At 47.5% G+C, this 23,050-nt stretch overlaps 1 long non-coding RNA gene across 1 annotated transcript in view; it reads right to left on the bottom strand.

Annotated features, from left to right (window-relative positions):
• LOC140430056 (uncharacterized) overlaps window positions 1-23,050 on the bottom strand; it is a 65,349-nt gene that overhangs the window by 20,614 nt on the left and 21,685 nt on the right. The window contains exon 2 of the long non-coding RNA XR_011949305.1: window positions 8,774-8,871. This is a non-coding gene — a long non-coding RNA (uncharacterized lncRNA). The remainder of the gene's footprint in view (window positions 1-8,773; window positions 8,872-23,050) is intronic.

Here is a 23,050-nt window from a genome sequence, read left to right on the forward strand (position 1 = left end):
CTACATTCACTCAAACATTCAATCATACTAACTTCCTTAATGATACAGACAAAATCATAGCAGTATTATTCACATTTTTCCTGGCTTGGCAGTCAAGCTCAGGATTGTACAATCGCTCATGAAACAAATTTCTTTATTCACAAAAAGAACGCAAACGAATGTCCTTTACTGTAGATCACGGGGGTCGGGTGTCTGGGCGTAACCGAAAATAGGGGATCTTATCCTATACCGGGGTGCGAGTGCGGTAGGCTCTCCTTCTCCATTTCCTCATGCGGATAGTCTGCATGATGCAGCAGAGTATCGCCAATACTAGTAGGGATTCTATTAAGTAGGACAGGGAGTACCAGGTTATAAACCTGTCACACCAAGATGGTGTGGTGTCGCTTGTGACTAGGCTCTGGGTGCTTTGGGGAAGTGAATCATTAATGGCTGGGGGTGGGGTTGGGGTCAGGGGGTTTGCGTTCGCGCGCAACCAAATGTTCATTAGGGTGATAAGCAACACGGAGGATGTCCTCATGGTTCTTTTTCTTTCTCTTCTCTTCGTTTCGTCTCTTTTCCTGGAGCTTCTGAGGTTCTGTGGGATCAAGCATACTGTCTGTTACTATCTTGGTTAATATCTCGTGCGTTAGTATGTCTGTCCTTTTGTGCCAATTCTCCCTTTACAATTTGTCACCATGTGTGACTCCCTCATTTAAAAAAAAAATTTTAAACCGAATATTAAGGACAATACACACTTAAAAATACTGAAACAGTGCGAGCCATCTCGCAGGCTGTGCGATTTACCATCCAAATGTTTGAGGATATTAGTCTGAGAGACCTGAACTGCATTCACTGGTGCACTTTCGGGGGGTGTCCAAAAATATCCGTGCCTGGAACCTGCTTTGGCCAGTACGTCGGCTTTTACATTTCCAGGGGGGGAGGAACGATGGTGACTACGAACGATGACAAAAGTCCTGTTCTGTGCTTTTTCTAAAATGTGGCGGAGCAATGGGAGGGGTTTTCCGTCTGCAGAAACAAATCCTCTTGCTTTCCACAGGGGTAGGAACTCTGTAAGGCTGTTGCAGACATAGAGGCTGTCCGAATATATGTCTGCTGGGCTGGTGAAGTAATCTGTGTGTTCTACAATGTACGCCACGGCTGCTCGTTCTGCCGCCTGCGCGCCTAAGTGTCCTGGAAGTTTTATTGCTATATCTTCTAGGGCGCGTCCCTGCGCGTCCTCAACATAAATGCCACATCCTGTAATGCGCTTCCCTTCTAATATTGTGGAAGATCCATCCTCATATATTCTTATGGGTTCGCACGTGTCTGTGTGCTTGGGGCTCTGGGGTGAACTACCTATCTTTCTGGGGGGTGTTTTCGCAATAAAGGGGCCTGTGTTGTGGTGTGGTGAGATGATTTCACATTCATGGGGGGGGTGCCTGGGTACTGAAGGTTATCGGCTAAGAAGGTGTGGGTCTTCGTCCTTTTAACGGTGATGTCCCGTCCCTGCAAAAGAAGGGTCCAACTGGCTGCTCTTATTTGACTGACTGTACCGTCCTTAAGTCGTCCGTCCAGTAAAAGTTGGGTGGGGGTGTGCTCCGTCAGGATTGTGATGGGGTTCAGTCCGGTTATGTATGAAAAATACTGAACTGCCCAGAAAACTGCGAGCAGGTGCCTCTCACAGGCTGAAAATCCCTGATCCACAGGATCTAAAATTCTGGAGGCGTAAGCCACGGACGGGCCTTAACTGTTTGTGCTGTTCCTGGAGGAGCACGGCCGAAAGGGTGCGGTCTGTGCTTGCTACCTCTATAGCATAGGGGGAAAGCGGGTCTGGAACTTGTAGTGCGGGGGCTGCTATGAGTGCTCTTTTCCAAGAGTCCACAGCATCCATATGCTGCGGAAGCCATTCCCAAGGAGCTCCTTTCTTTAGGAGTTCCGAGAGGGGTGCTGCCTTGCTGGCGAAACCGTCAATGTGGTTTCGGCAGTAGCCAACCAGTCCTAAAAACGACTGGAGGGCTGAAACATTCTGGGGAAGGGGCAATTTGGCAATCGAGTCAATTCTTTTGTGCTCAATCTCGCGTTTACCGTGCGTGATAATTGTACCCAAATATACCACTTTGTTTTCCAAAATCTGGGCCTTTTTGGGGTTTACTTTACAACCAAGTTTCTGTAGGAGTTCCAGGAGTTCGGCTAGAAGCTTGATGTGCTCTGCCTTGGTGTCTGCCTGCAGTAATAGGTCGTCCACATACCGGACCAGACATTTGGTGCGAGAAAATTTCGCTAATCCATTTGCCAGCAGTCGGTGGAAAATGGAGGGGGATTTGTGGAATCCTTGTGGAAGGCATGTCCATGTGTGCTGCTGATTTTTAAAAGTGAACGCAAATTTGTATTGGCACGCTTTTGCCAATGGAATGGACCAGAATCCATTACTGACGCCCAAAACCGTAAAGTATCGTGAGTTGAGTCCCTGTTTGAGCATGGTCTCAGGACTTGTGGCTACCGTGGGGGCTGCTGCGGGGGTGACTTTGTTGAGTTCCCGGTAATCGATGGTCAGTCACCATGATCCATCGGGCTTTCTCACTGGCCAAATCGGGCATTATTAGTGGAGGCTACTGATCTGAGTACACCCTGCTCTCATGAGCTGTCGATCACTTTTGCGATTTCTCCCTCTGCCTCTGGGGAAATCCGTATTGCTTTTGGGGTCTAGGGTAAGGTCCTGTGATTTGAACGGAACCAGGCATCCGGCCACAGTCATGTTTGTGGGTCGCGAATACTGTCCTGTGCTTCTGCAGAACTGCCCTAACCTGTTTGTCTGTGCTAATCGTGGTCGGGTCAAACCAAAATTCGCCGACTGCGCTAATCTTGTTGGCGTATTCTCCTATTGTAAGCGTTGTGGGGGCTCTTGCGGATTTTGCCATTCTCCAAACACATTGATTGACTGGATCAAAGGACGGGTTGTGGGAATTCATAAAATCGATTCCCAGAATGTGTTCTGCTGTGTGGGGCAGGACGACTAAGACTATGGGGTGCTGGGTGGTGATGTTGCCGATTTGAATGGGCACAGGGGCTGTGATGTGTCCCTGCTGTGAGTGGCCTGGAAAGCCGCTCAGAGTGATGGTGGCTGTAGTGGGCTACGTGTCCTTTTGAAACATGGTGGCGGAATTGATTGTGGTGCGGGACCCTCCTGTGTCCCAGAGAAATTCGATGGGCTGTCCCCGTATCTTTGCTGCAACTACTGGTCGGCCGGACCTATCCCAAAGGGTGTCGCAGACCCAACTGGGGGAGCCCGAACACCGTCAGTCAGTTCCGTTCAGGTCCGTCTGGTCTGAACGGGTGCTCACACTATGTATGGGCTCTGTCCTATTCTTATTCAGATTGCCTGCCTTCTGGGCTCTCTGTGGCTTTCGTGGGGCATTGCATTCTCGTGCAAAGTGTCCTAACTGTCCACAGTTGTAACACTCCTGTGGCTTTTGTGGGGGGCTGTTGCTGCCTTCGTTCACCCATGTGGGGTTCTGGTGCGTTTTCACCGCGTGGATGCCTGCTCTTCCTGCTGTTCCTCGGGTTTCCTAACTGTGGGTTTGTTTTGTACAGACTGCTCCCAGGCGCGGGACAATCTTTTTAAAACCCATTTCTCATTGTGGGCTTCCTCTGAGGGGTCATAATTCGTACAGACTTTTTGTCCCGCCTCTGTTGTATGGGAGGTAAGGATGCTGGTCCATTTGGCCATACCGTCTTGGGACAAATGGGCACGTTCTAAGTTACCGAAAACTGCTGTGAAATGAATCCACAGGCGTCCAGCAAACGCTATGGGGTTTTCTGAATTTTTCTGTCTGCACTTATTGAGGCCATCTACGGGGTCACCCCTGTTATACCTGATTGCGTCTCAGATCGCGGTATGCATTTCTGCATGGGTGCCTCCTCCTACATTCTGGGGGTCGGGAAGGCTGCTACGACTGACGGATCTAAACTCAAAACTCTGAGCTTTACTTGCTCTCGCTCATCCAGGCCTGCTGTTTTACTCTGGCAAAGAAGTGGTGGGGGTCTGAGGTGGGGAGGAACGGTTTGATTTTATCGCACGCGTCCCGTAATTGGGTCACGGTTAAGGGGGTCATGTACAGGAATTCCGCGTCTCCGTCCGATGTGACGGTGCGGTGGGTGGTTACTGGGTTCATTGGAGCCTGAACTCTCTGCTCTGTGGGGGGTTGGGGCGCTTTTCTCTTCTGGGGCTTTCCCTGCGCACATGTTCCCTGAACATATCTCTGCACTGTTTCACTCAATTCTTCCCAATCATGGCCGTCTTCCTCATCTAACTGGGATCCAAAGGTTTCTGGAATCCTTTTTGAACTGAAAGCAGAGATTGCAGTTCTGCAATCTGCTTCCGGCACTTTGCGTGGTCTAATGAGCTTTGTCTTTGCTTCATGGTGGCAGTATGGAGTGCTCTTAACGCTGCCTTCAGGTCACTACACTGCCTCTGCAATGCCTCTACCTGCTTCTCTGTTTCCTCTCTTACCAGGACTGCTCGTTGCATGTCCTGATAGACCTTTTCGTACTGGGATTGGAAGCTGCTTAAGTGCGCCAGACAAGACTGGTGTGCCCACTTGGCATCATCCACCTCTCCGTCCTTTGCTGCTAACTTCCTTCTTAATTTTAGGTTCTCTTTCTCTATCTCGCTCACATCGACCTTACTTATTCGATGTGCCTCCTCTATCTCTCTACGGAGCGTCTCAACGACTTCCTCTGTGCCTCGCAATTGTGCCAAACAGGACACTATTGCCATCGGCTTGCGAGCTTTTCCCAAGCTTTTCTTATAGATTTTGCTCAGGTTCTCCCACCAAGTATGTCCTATACTCCCGGGACCTGTTTCCTCATTGTCACAGAATTCGTTCCAAAGGGGCCATCCTTGCCCTTTGAGGTACTTTCTGATTTCCTCTTCCCAAATGGGACACTGTCCTACTCTACTGCTGGTTGCTGCGACCACAAATTCTTCGGGGTTCATGAGGCGTTGCATTGCCTGCATTGCCACCTTTCCTCTCCAAATACTTCTCTTAAAATTTGGAACAAGGGGTATTAAGGCGGTGCTGTAATTACGGGTACGGCTTTCACTATTTTCCGGAATACAAACTCCCGACAGCTTTGTCGCAACAAAAAATTTATCACTTTACCTTATAGCCCTGCTAGTTACGCATGCATTAGCACACTTCCGAATTATGAGGATTGATCAGAACTGCTTGAACACTTGTGGTTTTTCTGTTCCCAAATGGATTTCTAATTCAAATTTTGGGTTCTCCCGGAGTGGTTAAGCCACTTCTAGATCGGGTCCCGTCAGGATGTCGGCAGTAATATGTTGCTAACTTTTGGTTGTTCAATTGGCTCTGTTTTATAACCTTTGCTCTAGAGTCGCCAGGTATCTTTATGATACCACCACTAGGTTCAAGTTCAAGTAATAATCAATAACTCAACACACCAATTAGTAAGATTCAAATCAAAGCACATTTATTATACACAGTAAATCACTACTCATGCATAAACTCTACTTTCTAAGCTATTTCTATCACTTACATGCCTATACTTAGCTTTGGACTGGCCCACCAGGTCAGGGGAACAAATGGCCTTTCGTTCAGGTCCTGATTCTGCGGGATTCAAAGCTGGTATGGACTGGTAGCTAGGAGCGCCTATCTTGTAGCGAGCGTTGACTTGAGACTTACTTGCTTGGAGGCCGCTGGACAGTTCACTCTCAGGGGTTGCTTCGCATTGCTGAGTGACCCTGTCAAGAAGGACGATTTGAACTTGGGGGCTTTACTTTATAGTCCCCAGGGGCTTCCCGCCCTTTGGGGTGGACCCCGTACCTGGTTCCAAGTGATTGGACTTCGTTCCCGATCGTTGGGCGGTCTTTAAGTGTCCGTTAACCTCTTTTATGTTGGCTCCTGCTGGCGCCGAGGAGTCTGGCTTGGCATTATTTACCTTCAAATGTTTTGGTTGTTCCCGGGGATCGCTCATTACTATGTAGATGGCTGCTGCATTACTATGCAGTTGGCTGCTTATATCGATGCTGTCTGGGTTTCTGCAGCGTCTAATACACAGTAAACTTGCACCTGATAGTTTTGCCTGTGTTGGCTGAATTTCCCTTCAGCCTTTGCAGTTCTCCATTTTAAGTCGGGAAGTAGCGAACTCAGGTGCCTACACTCGCGACAGATAGCATGGTTTTGTACGAGGGCGGTCATGTCTCACTTATTGAGCTTTGTGAGGAGGTGACAAAAATGACTGATGAGGGAAGGGCTGTGGATGTTGTCTCCATGAACTTAGTAAAACATTTGATAAGGTCCCTTGGTGGCTGGTTGGTGCCAAAGATGAAATCACATGGGGCCACGGTGAACCAGCTGGATGGATTCAGAACTGGCTTGGCCATAGAAGACAGAGGGTAGCAGTGGAAGGGTGTCTTTCCGAATGGAGGTCTGTAACTAGTGGTGTTCCGCAGGGATCAGTACTGGGACCTCTGTTCTTTGTAATGTATATAAATGACTTGGAAGAAAACATAGCAGGTCTGATTAGCAAGTTTATGGATGATACTAAGATGACAGGAGTTGCGGATAGTGATGAAGATTGTCAGAAAATACAACAGGATATAGATAGGCTGCAAAATTGGGCAGAGAAATGGCAGATGGAATTTAACCTGGACAAATGAGAGGTGATGCATTTTGGTAGATCCAATTCAGGTGGGAGCAATAAAATAAATGGCAGAACCATCAGGAGCGTATAGACACAGAGAGATCTGGGTGTGCAGGTCCACAGATCCTTAAAAGTGACAGCACAGGTGGAAAAGGTGGTAAAGGAAGCATATAGCATGCTTGCCTTCATTGGACGGGGTATCGAGTTTAAAAGCTCGAAAATTATGTTACAGTTATGTAGAACATTGGTTAGGCCACATTTGGAATGCTGTGTCCAATTCTGGTCACCGCACTACCAGAAGGATGTGGAGGTTTTGGAGAGAGTACAGAAAAGGTTTACCAGGATGTTGTCTGGTATGGAGCGTATTATCTATGTGGAGAGATTGAATAAACTAGGATTGTTCTCCCGAGAGAGACGGAGGCTGAGGAGGTGACCTGAGTTTCTAAAATTATTAGGGGTATAGATAGGGTGAACAGTTGGAAGCTTTTTCCCAGGGGGCACAATTTCAAGGTGAGGGGGGTAGGTTCAGTGGAGGTGTGCGGGAACGTTTTTTACACAGAGGGTGGTGGTGGCCTGGAATGCACTGCCAAGTAAGGTGGTTGAGGCAGATACGTTAGCGATGTTTAAGCTTATCTGGATAGGCACATGAACAGACGGGGTATAGAAGGATACAAGCGGTTGGTCTGGATGGGACCCGTGGTCAGTGCAGGCTTGGAGGGCCGCAGGGCCTGTCCCTGTGGTGTATTGTTCTTTTTTCTAAATCAAAGGTTAAGACTGACAATAAGTTCAACTGAATACATTTACCTTGCCATTGGGAGGGGTAAAATAGTAGAAGCCTAATAAGACAGACCAGGGTGGAAACTTGGGACTGTAAGGCTGTTTGATGATTGGGACTACACCCTACAGAACATTGAGGGAATTGTGAGATCTCACTGTGCTTTGATTATAGCTTTCGCCATTTCCCAGAAAATACTCACTGATCCCACCCCTCATACTTGTAGTCTGCACAAGCTGCTGTGTGTGTACTGTTTACACTGTTTGATCGGTAAAAGAAGCTGGCAAAATGCAGTGACTGCGGTGAATAAATGTTCACAAGCTGTCAGAATGAACGCTGTGTCAAAGTGCAACATTTTACACAGCAATTACTGATGTCTCAAACAATTCAAATCTACTAGCACTGAAGCTGCACAACCCCATAATAAAATCATGCAAAGATCAAACAAACAGTGCTTCAAATTCCCAATGTAGTTCGGGAGGTTAGAGGGTGCAACCCTTGATTAGTGATGTTCGTGTGTGAAGACTGAATGTCGGTGTGCATCCTCCTGCCTGTGTTCTATTTTTCTGAAAGTATTACTTCATTTATAACAGATGGGTTAATAGCCATGGAAAAATAATACACACAGGGAATACTGGACTGACACATTAAGCATTTATGTGAGACAAAGGCTCTGCCTTTTATATGGATTAAACAGTCGCTGTATATCACACAGAGCAAACATAAAGACACCATATGACACAGAGACTATGTAGTCACTATCTATTACACAGACACAGCACAGAGCAGGTTACACATTGTCATAATCTAGAGGGTTCTATGCTCAGTACATTTATGGGTTCAGCAGAAGAGCATCCTGAAGGGGGAGGATAAAATGACAGAGGTCATGGTACACATTAGTACCAATGATATAGGTAGAATGAGGGATGAGGCCTTGCATCAAGAATTTAGGGATCTAGGTGGTAGACTAAAGAGCAGGACCTCAAAGGTTGTAATCTCTGGATTACTCCCGGTGCCATGTGCTGGCGAGCACAGACATAAGAGAATAGGACAGATAAATGCGTGGCTCAAGAGTTGGTGCAGGATGCAGGGGTTTCGATTCCTGGATCACTGGATCGTTTCTGGGGAAGGTGGAGTGTGTACCAACGGGATGGTCTACACCTGAATCAGAATGGAACGAACATCCTTCAGGAGGGTTTGCAAATGCTGTTGGGAGGGATTTAGAGTTTCAGCAGGGGAATGGACACATAGTGTTGATAGGGACAGTTCAGTTTCAGGGGAGTAAGGCGAGGCTGGATGGCTTATTGCTAGAGTACCATAAGTAAGAGAGATGAGTTAAGAGCGTGTACTTACACGTGGAGTTGTGATATTGTTGCCATCTTAGAGACGTGGTTGAGGAAGGAGCAGTGCTGCCAGTTCGATATTCCGTGGTGTAGGATCTTCAGGCAGGGCTGGGGAGGGTGGAAAATAGGAGGTTATGTTGCATTACTAATTAAGGAGTCTGTTATTTATAAAGAGGGACAATCTCTTGGAAGGGTCTTCTAATAAGGCTTTGTGGGTAGAGCTTAGGAATAAAAAGTGGGCAGTCACACTGCTGGGGGTGAATCATAGACCACTAAATAGTCACTGGCCAATAAAGGTAGATTTTAGACAATTCATTGAGGTGTGTAAAAGTAATGATGGAGTAATTATGGGGGCAATTCTCCGATATGGTGGCCAAGTATTCGCGCCGTCGTGAACACTGTCGCGTTTCATGATGGTGTGAACAGGGCCCTGGCACGACCTATTCTGGCCCCCACAGGGGGCCAGCACCAGGCTCCATACACGGCCCTGTGCCAACCCACGCATGCGCAGTTGGGCCAGCTCAATCCTGCGCATGCGCAGTTAGGCCGCGCCATCCTGCGCATGCGCGGGGAACTTCTTACGCGTACCGGCCCCGACCCAACATGGGGTCGGTGTTCAGGGGCCGGCCGCGGTGGAAAGTAGGCCCGCGGGGGAGAGGCCGGCCCACTGATCGGTGGGCCCCGATCGCGGGCCAGACTCCTTCAAAGGCCCCCCTCCCGGTGAAGGAGCCCGCCCACAGGCCGCCGCCCCCCTTCCCCTCCCAGAGCATTCCCGCAGAGTTACCGCCAGCAGCGACCAGGGGTGAACAGCGCCGGCGGAACTCTGTCGTGTTGGAGCGGCCGCTCGGCCCATCCGGGCCAGAGAATCGGCAGCCCTGCACCTCGGAGAATCGCGCGCCAGCGTCGGGGCGCGGTTGCTCCGATTCTCCGGCCTGGTGCGGGGCTCGGAGAATCGCCCCCACCATTAGGGGATTTCAAATCTCCCAACCCTAATCGGGATAGTCACATTGTAATGGGCTGAGAGGGAGCAGACTTCTTGAAATGTGTTCAAGAGAGCTTTTTATATCAACATGTCAAAGGTCCAATAAGGGATGGTGCGGTGCTGGACCTAGTTCTGGGAAATGAAGCAGGGCAGGTGTTCGAGGCAGCAGTGGGGGAGCATTTTAGAGATGGCGACCACAACACTTAAATTTGTCATGGAAAAGGAAAAAGGTATTCTGCAAAAAAAGGCTTGTGGATTGGGGGGAAGGCTGATTTTATTAAAATAAGACAGGATCTGGCCAAAGTAGTCTGGGAACAGCTAATTCTGGGTAAATCTACAGCAGAACAATGGGGGTTCTGAAAGGAATTGCGAGAGTACAGCTCCAAAGTGTTTCCTTTAGGATGAAATGTAGGAGCAACAAGTCCAGAGAATCCTGGATGTCTAGGAATATTCAGGACTGGATACGAAGCAGAAGAGAGGCTTTTAACAAATGCAGAGGGAGAAAATCTACAAAGACCCTTGTGGAGTATAGAAAATGCACGGGGGAACTTAAAAAAACAATTAGGAGAGCAAGAGGGAGCATACAAAGCCCTGGTGGGTAAGATTATGAAAAATCCCAAGATATTCCAGGAGTATATTAAAAGGACGAGGACACCCAGGGAAAGAATAGGGCCCATTAAGGGCCAAGGCAATAATCTGCGTCAAGCCAGATGATATTGGGAGGGTGTTAAACAAGTACTTCACATTTGTCTTCACTTTGGAGAAGGAGGACGCAGGTACAGAATTCAGACAGGGGGGACTGTGAGGTACTTGAGCAGTTTGGCAAGGAGTGAGAAGGTACTGGAGGTTTTGGCAGGCTTGGAAGTGGACATATCCCCAGGTCCGGATGAATTGTGTCCCAGACTATTGTGAAATGAAAAAAATGAAATGAAAATCACTAATTCTCACAAATAGGCTTCAAATGAAGTTACTGTGAAAAGCCCCTCGTGGCCACATTCCGGCGCCTGTTCGGGGAGGCTGGTACGGAAATTGAACAGTGCTGCTGGCCTGCCTTGGTCTGCTTTAAAAGCCAGTTATTTAGCCCTGTGCTAAACCAGCCCCTTGTGGAAGGCAAGAGAGGAAATTACTCAATTTTTAAATTCCTCTCTGGCCACAGCACAGATGCCAGAGGACTGGAGTTGGGCTAATGTGTTTCCACTTTTCAAGAAGGGTGGTAGAGATAAGACAGGGAACTACAGACCAGTGAGTCTCACATCGATGGTTGGGAAACTACTAGAGAAATTTGTTTATTTATAATTTAATGTATCCAATTCTTTTTTTCCAATTAAGGGGCAATTTAGCGGGGCCAATTCACATATCCTGCACAGCTTTGGGTTGTGGGGGGGGAAGACCCACACAAACACGAGAGAATGTGCAAACTCCACACGGACAGTGACCCGGGCCGGGATCGAACCTGGGTCCTCAGCGCCGTGAGGCATCCGTGCTAACCACTTGCACCACCGTGTCGCCTCCCACCGGGGAAAGTTTTATGGGCAGAATGAATCTCCACTTGGAGAGGTAAGGTTTGACAGACAGCATGGCTCTGTCAGAGGCAGGTCATGTCTAACAAATATGATTTCATTTTTTGAGGAGGCGGCCAGGTGTGTCGATGAGGGTAGTGCAGCTGATGTAGTTTATATGAATTTCAGCAAAGCCGTTGACAAGGTATCATATGGGAGACTGATAAAGAAGGTAAAAGCACATGGGACCCAGGGTAAAGTGGTAAGTTGGATCCAAAATTGGCTTAGTGATAGGAGACAGAGTGTGGTGGTAGAAAGCTGTTTGTGTGACTGGAAGCCGCTTTCCAGTGGTGTACCATGGGGATCAGCACTGGGTCCCTTATTGTTTGTGATATATATAAATAATACAAGAGAAAATGTAGGGGTGATGATAAGTTAGTTTACAGATGAGATGAAGATTGGCCAGGTGGCTGACAGTGAAGAAGGTCCTCCGTTACAGGAGGATATAGATGGATTGGTCAGATCAATGGCAGATGGGATTTAACCCTGGAAAGTGTGAAGTGATGCACTTTGGAAGGAATAACACGACAAGGGCTATTCAATGAATGGCAGGACACCAGGAAGCTCAAAGGAACAGAGGGATCTTGGGGTGCTTGTCCACAGATCCTGAAGACCGCAAGACTGGTTAATTGGGTAGTTAAGAAGGGGCAGCACGGTAGCACAAGTGGTTAGCATTGTGGCCTCACAGCGCCAGGGTCCCAGGTTCGATTCCCCGCTGGGTCACTGTCTGTACGGAGTCTGCACGTTCTCCCCATGTCTGCGTGAGTTTCCTCCGGGTGCTCCGGTTTCCTACCACAGTCCAAAGGCGTGCAGGTTAGGTGGATTGGCTATGATAAATTACCCTTAGTGACCACAAAAGGATGGAGGGGTTATTGGGTGGAAGTGAGGGCTTAAGTGGGTCGGTCCAGACACAATGGGCTGAATGGCCTCCTTCTGCACTGTATGTTCTATGTTCTATGTAAACAGAACACTTGCCATTTATCAGTTGTGGCATAGATAATAAGAGCAGGGAGGTTATGTTGGAGCTGCACAGGACTTTGGTTACGTCACAGCTGGAGTATTGTTTACAGTTCTGGTCATCGCACAGTAGGAATGGTGTGACTGCACCAGAGGAGGTGCAGAGGAGATTCACCGGGATGTTCCCTGGGATAGAGTATTTTAATTGTGAAGAGAGGCTGGATAAGCTTGGGTTGTTTTCTTTGGAGCAGAGAAGGCTGAGAGGCAACCTGATTGGAGTGTATAAGATTACAAGTGGTATCAACAGGGTGGATAGAAAGCAGCTTATAATTCCAGTGCAGTACTGAAGGGGTGCTGCACTATTGCAGGTGTCTTCTGTCAATTGAAATGTTGAACTGAGGCCCTGTCTGCCCTCACAAGTGAATGTAAAATGTACACTATTTTAAAGAACAGCAGTAAAGCTTTCTAGTGTTTTGACCAACGTTTATTCCAAAACCAACATTACTAAAAATGAATGAAGTCATAATCACATTGCTGTCGACAGGCCTGTTGTATATAAATTATGGTAAACAAGTTGTGGTATACAAATTGTGCTATACAAATTGTGCTATACAAATTGGCTGCTGTGATTTCAACATTGCAAAAGTGATTACACTTCAAAGTACTTAATTTGCTGTGAAGTGCTTTACTGTGAAGGGCACTATATAAATGCAAATCGCTTTTCCTGTAAGAAACCCTGACACCATCTATCATCCTGAATACACGCATTACTGCCCACTGTTTGGTTATCAAAGCATGGCTTTGTGAGATAGAATCCAGGCAGAGCTCACCAGCCAGCCACTGTTCATTTCCAGTAGGTGGATGCAGCTCAAAGAACTTCAGCTCAAAGTGAATGAGATGGAGGTTGAGTTGTGGACACTGCAATGCGTCAGGAAGGCGGGACGTTTCCTGTATTTGGTCAGTGGTTGTGGAGTAAAGGGTTAACGGCAGGAGCACCTGATACTGATGTAAATATTGATGTAACTCTAATGCAATGTTTCATGATTAAGCAACTGAGCTCTGGAGGGAAGTTGAAGTACAACCTCGTGCAGAGTACTGAGATGTACATAGATCTACAAATAAACAAGATTTTTTTTTAACAGTCTATGGTAGCACTATTAGGGTAATAAGCAAACCCTAAAGAAACTCCATTTAGATCCCGGACTCAAGACAAAACATGGTGGCAGTGGACAGAGCGTAAAGACCCAGAAACAGGAGAAGATTACAAATCAATAATATATTCAGCAATGCATTTCTTAGAGTCGGAGAATCAGAGAATCCTTACAGTACAGAAGGAGGCCATTCGGCCCATTGAGTCTGCACCAACCCTCTGAAAGAACACCCTACCGATGCCGACTCCCCCTCCCTATCCCCATTACCCCATCTAACCGGTACATCCTTGGACACTAAGGGGAAACTTAGCATGGTCAATCCACCTAACTTGCACATCTTTGGACTGTGGGAGGAAAGCGGAGCACTCAGAGGAACCTAAGCAGACACGGGGAGAATGTGAAAACTCCACACAGTCACTCAAGGTCGGAATCGAACACGGGTTCCTGGCACTATGAGGCAGCAGTGCTAACTACTGTACCACCATGCTGCCACGTGGTTTACTCTATATTAAGGTTTAGGAAAGCTGAAAACAGGGTTTCACATAACCTTAAGTGTGGATGCTGAGACTAAATGTCTCTTCACAGCAATAAAAGCCCATTACCCATTCTTAGACAAAGTCAAGAGCGAGGTTGAACACGTTACATCAAGGACTCATCTTTCCAGTAACCATATCAAACAAAGTGGTGTTCTGGAATGGTTCCAACACCAAGCTTAATGGTCCAATTAGAATCTGCGTGAACCTGATTCAGTTAAACAAGTCAGTACAGCACAACATCTACATGATGGCATTAGTGGATGAAAGTCTTGCCAAAGTATCAAAAAATCCCTCTTCTCAAACTTGGATATGAACAACAACCTCTGGCAGCTGCCTCTGGACAAAGAGTCCAGATTTCTTTTTTTTAAATAAATTTAGAGTACCCAGTTTATTTCTTCCAATTAATGGGCAGTTTAGCATGGCCAATCCACCTATCCTGCACATTTTTGGGTTGTGGGGGCGAAACCCACGCAAACATGGGGAGAATGTGCAAACTCCACACAGTGACCCAAAAGTCCAGATTTCTAACTACTTTTATCACCCCATTTGGTTATGATTGTTTTAACAGATTACCATTTGGAATTGCTTCTGCACCTGAAATATTCCCCAATAAATGCCTCAGACCCTGGAAGACATGGAAGGAGTATGCCAGATGGTTGAAATTCTTGATAGCCATCACAGAGATATGATTGCACGTTGGCAAAGTCTGGGATCTGAACAGATGGGTATTTGACAGTTCAAAAAAAAAAGGAAGTTGGAAAAGATGGTGGGATAACAGTGTTAATTAAGGATGACATTAGTACAGTACTCAGAGATGATCTTAGCTCAAATGAGCAACATATAGGGCCCGGTCGAACCACCTCCTCATGCCCGACTCGGTGACACAACAAAATCTAATGAGAACTTAAAACAATCATCACTATGAAAACTATTAGACCTACAGGCTGACAGGTCCCTCGGAGCAAATAGTATGCATCCTCGGGCCTTAAAAGAAATTACTGCAGAAATAGTAGATGCATTGCTTATGATCTTCAAAACTTCTTTAGATTATGGAAGGGTCCTGGACAATTACAAAATAGCGAATATGGCACTTTTATTCAAGAAGGGACGGAGACTGAAAGCAGGAAAATAGGGCAGTTAGCCTAACATCTGTCAGAAGGAAATTGTTTAAATTTGTTATGAAGGATATTATAGATACTGTGATTAGGCAGGGTCAAAATTACATTGTGAAAGGGAAATCGCATTGAGAACTAATTTATTCACATTTTTCAATGAAGTAACAAGCAAGGTAGATAAAGGTGAGCCTGTAGATGTAAGGCACTTGGATTACCAGAGAGCATTTGAAAAAAATTCCACATCAGAGCTTACTACACAAGCTAAGATTACCTGGTGTTAACATGGATTGGTTAGCTAACAGGAAACATGAGAGAAGGGATGAAGGGGTCATTTACAGGCTGGCAAGCTGGAACTAATGGAGTGGCACAGGGATCAGTGCTGGTACCTCAATTTGCTGCAAATTTACACAACGATTTGGCTGAAGGGACCAAATGTTTGGCAGCTAAATTTGCAACTGACACCATGATAGACAGTGAAGTAAGTTGTCAAGAGGAAGGAGAGAGTTTACAAAGAGATATGGATAGATTAAGTGAGTTGGAAAAAAATGGCAGGTAGAGTGTAATGTGGGATAATATGAACTTGTCCACTTTGGCAGAAAGAATAGAAAAGCAGCATACTGCTTAAAATGGAGAAAGATTGCAGAATTCTACGGAACTGCGGGACCTTGGCAACCTGGCACCTGAATCAGGGCAGCACGGTAGCTTAGTGGTTAGCACAATTGCTTCACAGCTCCAGGGTCCCAGGTTCGATTCCCGGCTTGGGTCACTGTCTGTGCGGAGTCTGCACGTTCTCCCCGTGTGTGCGTGGGTTTCCTCGGGTGCTCCGGTTTCCTCCCACAATGCAAAGATATGCAGGTTAGGTGGATTGGCCATACTAAATTGCCCTTAGAGTCCAAAATTGCCCTTAGTGTTGGGTGGGGTTACTTGGTTATGGGGATAGGGTGGAGGTGTGGGCTTGGGAAGGGTGCTTTTCCCAAGAGCCGGTGCAGACTCGATGGGACGAATGGCTTCCTTCTGCACTGTAAATTCTATGATTCTATGAATCACAAAACGTTAGTCTGCAGGTAACACAGAAACATAGAAAATAGAAGCAGGAGGAGGCCATTTAGCCCTTCGAGCCTGCTCCGCCATTCATTATGATCATGGCTGATCATCAAGTTCAATACCCTGATCCCACTTTGCCTCCTTATCTTTTGGTCCCTTTAGCCCCAAGAGATATATCTATTTCCTTCTCTAAATTACACAATGTTTTGGCCTCCACTATTTTCTGTGGTAGTAAATCCCACAGATTCACCACTCTCTGGGTGAAAAAACTCATCTCAGTCCTAAAAGGTTTATGCCTTATCCTCAAACAGAGACCCCTAGTTCTGGACTCCCCCACCATTGGGAACATTCTTTCTGAATCTAACCTGTCTAATCCTCTGAGAATTTTGTAAGTTTCTGTGAGATCCCCTCTCACACTTCGAAACTCCAATGAATATGATCCTAACCGATTTAGTCTATCTTGATATCACAGTCCCACCATCCCAGGAATCAGCCTGGTAAACCTTCACTGCACTACCTCCATAGCAAGAACATCCAGATAAGGACAACAGAATTGCACACAATACTCCAGGTGTGGCCACACCAATATCCTGTACAATTGCAGTAAAACACCTCTATTCCTATACTCAAATCCTCTCGCTATGAAGGCCAATATACCATTTCCTTTCTTTACTGCCTGCTGTATCTGAGTGCTTACTTTCAGTGACTGATGCACAAGGACACCAAGGTCTCGCTGAGTATTCACTTCGCTCAATTTACACCCATTCAAATAATAATCTGCCTTCCTATTTTTGCTACCAAAGGGATTAACCTCACAGTTATCCACATCATACTGCATTTTCCATGCATCTACCAACTCACTCAGCCTGTCCAAATCCCACTGAAGCATCTCTGCATCCTCCTCACAACTCATCCTCTGACCCAACTTTGTGTCATTTGTAAATTTGGAGATAATACCTTTGTTCCCTCATCCAAATTGTTGCTCTTTTACCTTTATTAATAAGAATCACAAGACACACGTATGTTCCTTGTATTGGACAAATGAACACACAACCAGTATATTAGTTCAATTATTGTCTATTATTAAACACAGGCTTGGTTCTATGCATAATAATCTGCACGCGGCTACACTTTAAACTATACCTAATGGCTTAAATGACCTTGACTTAACTTTCGAGTGACTGGCTCTGTACAGGTTAGACAAGGTCTTTGTCTTGATATGGGCCAGGGTTAGAGTACCCCAAAGTGTATCATGGAGTTCACCTGACCCACAACTTTTAATAGATTGTGGTATGGGGAGCTCACGGCCCATTTTGCAGGTTTGGTACAGCAGAAATGGAAAAGTATTTTTTTAAAGCAAAACAATGTTTATTCTATGAACTCAAGTTAACCTTTTTAAAACATACAGTGAACATCTTAGCAACCATCAATTCAAATGCAACCTCCAAAGAATACAACACTAAGTAATGCTTAATAACTTCCCAAACAACATCCAGAAGACAGAGGAAACACCTTTCAACAGAAGCACATTAGTCTTACATTCACTACTGAGAACATTTATAATTCTGAATTCACCAAATGATCCAGACATAGTCTTTTGATGGCAGAGCGAACAGCAGTACACCTGCTCTATCTGTCTTCAGTCACCCCCACAACTCCAGCCGGCGCGGAGAAGGGAATCCCCGCGCATGCGCGGAAATACGCCGGCCGTTCCGCACATGCACGGACTCACCCGGGCCTTTCCGTGCTGGCTGGAGCTGCGGGGACGACTCCGGCGACAAGAGAATTCCTCACTTTCAGGGGCCGTTGACGCCGGAGTGGTTGACTCCAGTTTCCATGCCGGCGTGGGGATATAGCCCCATTTTTAGAGAACCCGCCCAGTAAAGTCAAGGGTTACGGAAGGTAGACAGGAAAATTGAGTTGAGACCACCACCAGTGAATCATGACCTTATTGAATGGCAGAGCAAGCCCGAAGGGCTGAATGGCCTACTCCTGCTCCAAAATCCTTTGTTCCTTTGTTCCTAGATTGTAAAACATTTCATTCACGATGGCATACATCAACAATCCTACAAACCTGTTTATTTTATATAAAATGTATGAGTGAACTCAGTACAGTTTTACAGTGTGAATAATCGATTTTTGAGGCTATTTACTTCATGATAAAGATCAAATTGGAACCTTATTAAAACTGAAGGAATAAACCTGCTTTCACACTCAGTTATTCCAATGTTACCTGGTTCTGGCTTCTTTTATTTGGCCTGAGAAAGACAAGGAGGAGGAACAAAATTGAAGATCCTTTGGACAGGAAGGTATTTCACCCAGCGAGCTGTCAGCTAAAGATGTCATCATTATTGAATTACCTCCCATTAACAACCTGAACAGAGTTGGTGTCCCTGTTACAAAAAGGTAGTGTCACTGACTAAGGTGCAAAAAAGAAGTTTACAACAATGACACCAAAACTGAGAGGTCATAACCATTAGGAAATAGGAGACAGGCTCTTCGCCAGGCCACCCACAATCTGGGTGTTGTGTTTAACCATGAGATTAGCCTCAAGCACACATTTCTGCTCCATCACCAGGACCATGTACATTCACCTCCATGACATCACCTGGCTCAGCCCCTGACTCAGCTCAGTTGCTGCCGAGACCCTCATCCATATATGTTACCACTAGACTTGGGTACTCCAGTGTTCTCCTAGCCAGACTTCCATTTCTCATCATAACTTAAAGTTATCCAAACCTCTTGTGAAAACCCTCACGAGAACCACAGGCGGTGGCTGATTGATCTTCTTGTGGGATTCGTAGAATATAAGTTCCCATGGTGAGTAGGCGGAGGCCCACCCAGCTGGGGCTCATTAGCAGGACCTTTAAATGTAGCTCCCAGATGTGGACCAATGGTCTGATAATCCTGGGCTGCGATGTTTGTTTTGTGAGCCGCAGTAGCGACTTTATTTTTAGTTTAAAATAAACCAGTTTGGCCTTTCACTCCTTGCCTCCTGGAATTATTATATCGGCGATGAGGATCAACCACGGATTCTGAGCAGCCATTTTGAAACTCCCCGACGACAACTCCGGTTAGAAATAAAGGAAAAAGAAAATCCCTGAAATGCCCTTGTTTGGGAAGCTCGAGCCATACAACACAGATGTGGAGGACTAGTCCCATTATGCCAAATGCATTCACTGCTTCTTCCACACCAACAACATAGAAGGGGACGGCATAAATTAATCCTTTTGAAAGCATGTGGGGCATTCAGCAATATTAAGAGTTTAACTTATCCTACAGCCCCTGGCACTAAAACATTCAATGAGCTTGTGGATGTAGTTAATAACCCTAAACGCGTCCATAATTCTCCAGTGTTACCAATTCGCCATGGCCAGGAGGACCCTGGGGAACCCGTGTCAGAATTCCTGGCTGGATTAAGGAAGCTGGTCGAATACTGTTAGGTTGGACCATCCCTGATCGAGATGTTACGTGATCGGCTGGTGTGGGATCAAGAATGTTGCGATACAAAAAGATTGTTGACAGAACCCACCCAAGCCTCAAAAGAGTTATAGAATTAGCAATGTCCTTGGAGAACACCGAGAAAGGGATCCAAGAACTCCAAAGAATTATGGCCAGTAGCATTCCCAGGCTGAGTGGCAGAGGGGTGGGGGTACCTTCATACTGAAAATCCAGCATTCCCAGTGGATACTCCCATGTGCACTCAACATTCAGCCAGGACATTCTGGCATCGCAGAAGATGGGCGGATAACCCTAGAAATGGCAAGAAAGCCTCCCCGGAGTCCTATAAGTGTCAGCTGCAAGGCCTCTGTAAGTGTGGCCAAAGGACACGGCCCAGGCAAGGCTACCAGACTCAGCAGTATGTGTGCTGCCCAGACTGAACAGCATCATCACCCCAAAGTTTGCCTGGATAAAGATAACACTCTTGCTCAATGGCCACAGGAACTGCCATCTCCATCGTCGGGGAACAGACCTTCCGGCATTTGCAGATGGGCATTTTGCCCCTCGGCCTGTGAGACACCAGGGTCAAGTTGGCCACATATGCAGGGGAACCTTTACAGATTAGGGGGACCATTATGACCCCGGTTACCTAAAGGCAGCAGCCGGCCTGATTCCTGCTAATAGTTGTCTGAGGATCAAGACCCAGCCTCTTGGGCAGAGACTTGCTCGAGAAGATCTGTCTCAACTGGCTACAAATATTTAAACTAGGAACTGGTGGACTGTACAAGGTCATTGACAAATATCCTGAGGTATTCCAAGAAGACCTTGGTAGAATAAATGGAGCAAGAACAAATGTTTATGTGTAGAAGATCTATATGCCAAGCTGGCAGGGGACCAAACCTTCACCAAATTAGATATGAGCCATGCCTACCTCGAGCTCAAAGTAGACGATTCATCCAGGACGTATGTGATGATTAACACACAGAAGGGTTTATACGAATATACCACACCTGCCCTTCAGAATCTCCTTGGCATGCTCGATTTTTTAAATGCGGGATGGAAAACATTCTCCAAGGACTACCTACTTAGATGACACACAAGAGAAAACCTGACGGAGGTTTTGAGGTGCTTTTCTGATGCAGGTATCTGTCTAAAATGAAAAAATGTGGGGCAGAATTTAATGGAAACATTTTGAAGTTCATTTGTGGCAGATTTTTCTGGGAGTTTCCCGTCGACTCTGCCGGCGAGTTCCCCCTCACTATCAACTGACAATTACGCTGCAAATCTTCGGAAAGATTTCTAAACGTGGTAGCAAGCGGGAACCCTTTTCAACGTTAATTGATCCACTCAACGGTTTCACGCCGCAAATGAATGCTCGTCAGCCGTTTTGCTGGGACCGCGCTCGCCAGCCCTCCCCTGCTAACAAGGTCGAGCAGCACTTAAGCTGCATTTGCACAGTCAACCCCACTCAACACGCAGCCATTGCGCCGCGAAGACCGGCACCATGATTCAGCGATGCGGACCTGGGGCTGCTCCAAGATGTGTTGGAGGCCAGGAGGGGTGTCCTGTTCCCCCAAGGGTCCCGGGGGATGGGGAGCCACAAGGCAGCCAGTGCTGCCTGGGACGAAGTGGCAGCGGCTGTCAGTTCAGGAAGCGTGACCAGGAAGACTGGGCTCCAGTGCGGCAAGTGAGTCAACGACCTACACCGGCAGCACAGGTGAGTTGACATCAACGCCCACAACGCACCCTTGCCCCCACCCCCCACCCCCCATGAGAACTTTCCGCCCCCACCTGGGCATCAACCCTCCATGTGGCCCCAACCCTTCCTTCACCTCTCTCCCTTTAACGCCCCCCGCCCCCCCCCCAACCACTGTGAACCATATGTGCGGCTAACAGTGCCCTCTGTGTGTCATCGCACGAGGAGCTTTCCCACAATCGACGGGAGAGGGCCTAGACTGGTGGAGGGGTGTGGGACATAAGAATCCAGACGACCTTCAAGGAATGGGGCCTGGAGGTGATGGGGTGGCCGAGGACAGAACAGTCACCAATGCAGAGGTTGACGGACCTGTCAAATGTGAGTTGTTATTGCCATACTGACTGACCCATCCCTCCCACTGACCACATGACCATTCTCCCACAGGTCCTCCAGCTGACAGCGGTGGCACATCCGGGGTGGCCCCCTCCACTGCCTCCCTTCAGACCACCTCAGAGCAGAGCTCCGAAGATGCCATAATCGACGCGTCACAGCTGTCATCCCCACTCTCCACCAACGCATAGACACATACCTCGGTGGGCAACATTAGTGGACATCCTTCTGGGGCACAATCTGGTGAGCACCACACAGCTGCTGATTGGCACATCAGATGGAGGCAGGAACCCCCAGGCAAGACAACAGGCAAAGGTCTGCTGGATCGCAGGACCCAGCTGGGTCCCAGCCCAATGCGGGGCAAACAGAAGAGGTTATCCCGGAGCTGATGACGACGTTAAGATGTGGCCAGGACATTCAGAGGGAGATGTCAGCAACACTCCAGCAGGTAATTCTGGGGAGGTCCTCGAAGAGGCCGGGGGTGTCTGACTGCCCCAGGATGTAGCTGCCGTGCACACTTCTTGGGAAGCGTGCACACATGTGTATGATCTTCATGTGGTGGTAACACACGAGCTGTATATTCAGGGAGCAGAACCCCTTCCTATTAAAGTACGGAACTCCCAGATGGCCTGGTGAGTGCAAGGCAACATGCGTGCAGTCTATCAGCCCCTAGACCTGGGGCATCCAACGATGGAGGAGAATCCTGCTGCCCTTGCATCTTGTCAAAGTTTAGAAAATTCTCCGTCCAGGCTTACAGGGCATCCGTGACCTGTCGGATGTACCTGTGGGCTGTAGCCTGCGAGATGCCACACACGTCCCGCTCGAACCATGGAATGAGCCCGAGGTGTAAAGGTTCAGGGCTGCAGTGACCTTGACACCTTCCTCCTTCATGTGGTGCCAAGTCCGCAAGGACATGGCACAGGTGACGCACCATCTCCCTGTTGAAGTGGTGCCTCCTGCGGCACACGGTGTTTGTCATTTATTCAAAGGACCAGTGACACCTGCACATCCTGGGCTGCCATGGGTCTCACCCTCTGGGTCTCACCTTAGCCTGATGGCGGCCGGGTCCTCAGGGTGTGGTATGGGTCCCTGCACATGGGCCGCCACCTCAAGCCTCAGCAGCTACTGCTGCTGCAGCTGTCTCCGGCATCTGGCTGCCGGGCCTACCAGAAGTACCACTAGGGTCTGTGCTGCGGGGTCCAATATACCGTCAATCGCGTTCAATATCTGGAAGGAATTGGGAGAGGGTGTTAGAATAACAAACAGTGGTGGCTCTCACCCGAGACCCTCCATTCCCCAATTGACACCCCACCCTCCGCCACACCCTGCCCATGCACTCCGACCACAGCAGTCCCTCCTCAACAGACTCCAGACCCTGTACCCCAGACACCCATACATTAATTCACCTGGACCGGG

Source organism: Scyliorhinus torazame, chromosome 1 (genome assembly GCF_047496885.1).
Source record: "Scyliorhinus torazame isolate Kashiwa2021f chromosome 1, sScyTor2.1, whole genome shotgun sequence".
Lineage (NCBI taxonomy): Eukaryota > Metazoa > Chordata > Chondrichthyes > Carcharhiniformes > Scyliorhinidae > Scyliorhinus > Scyliorhinus torazame.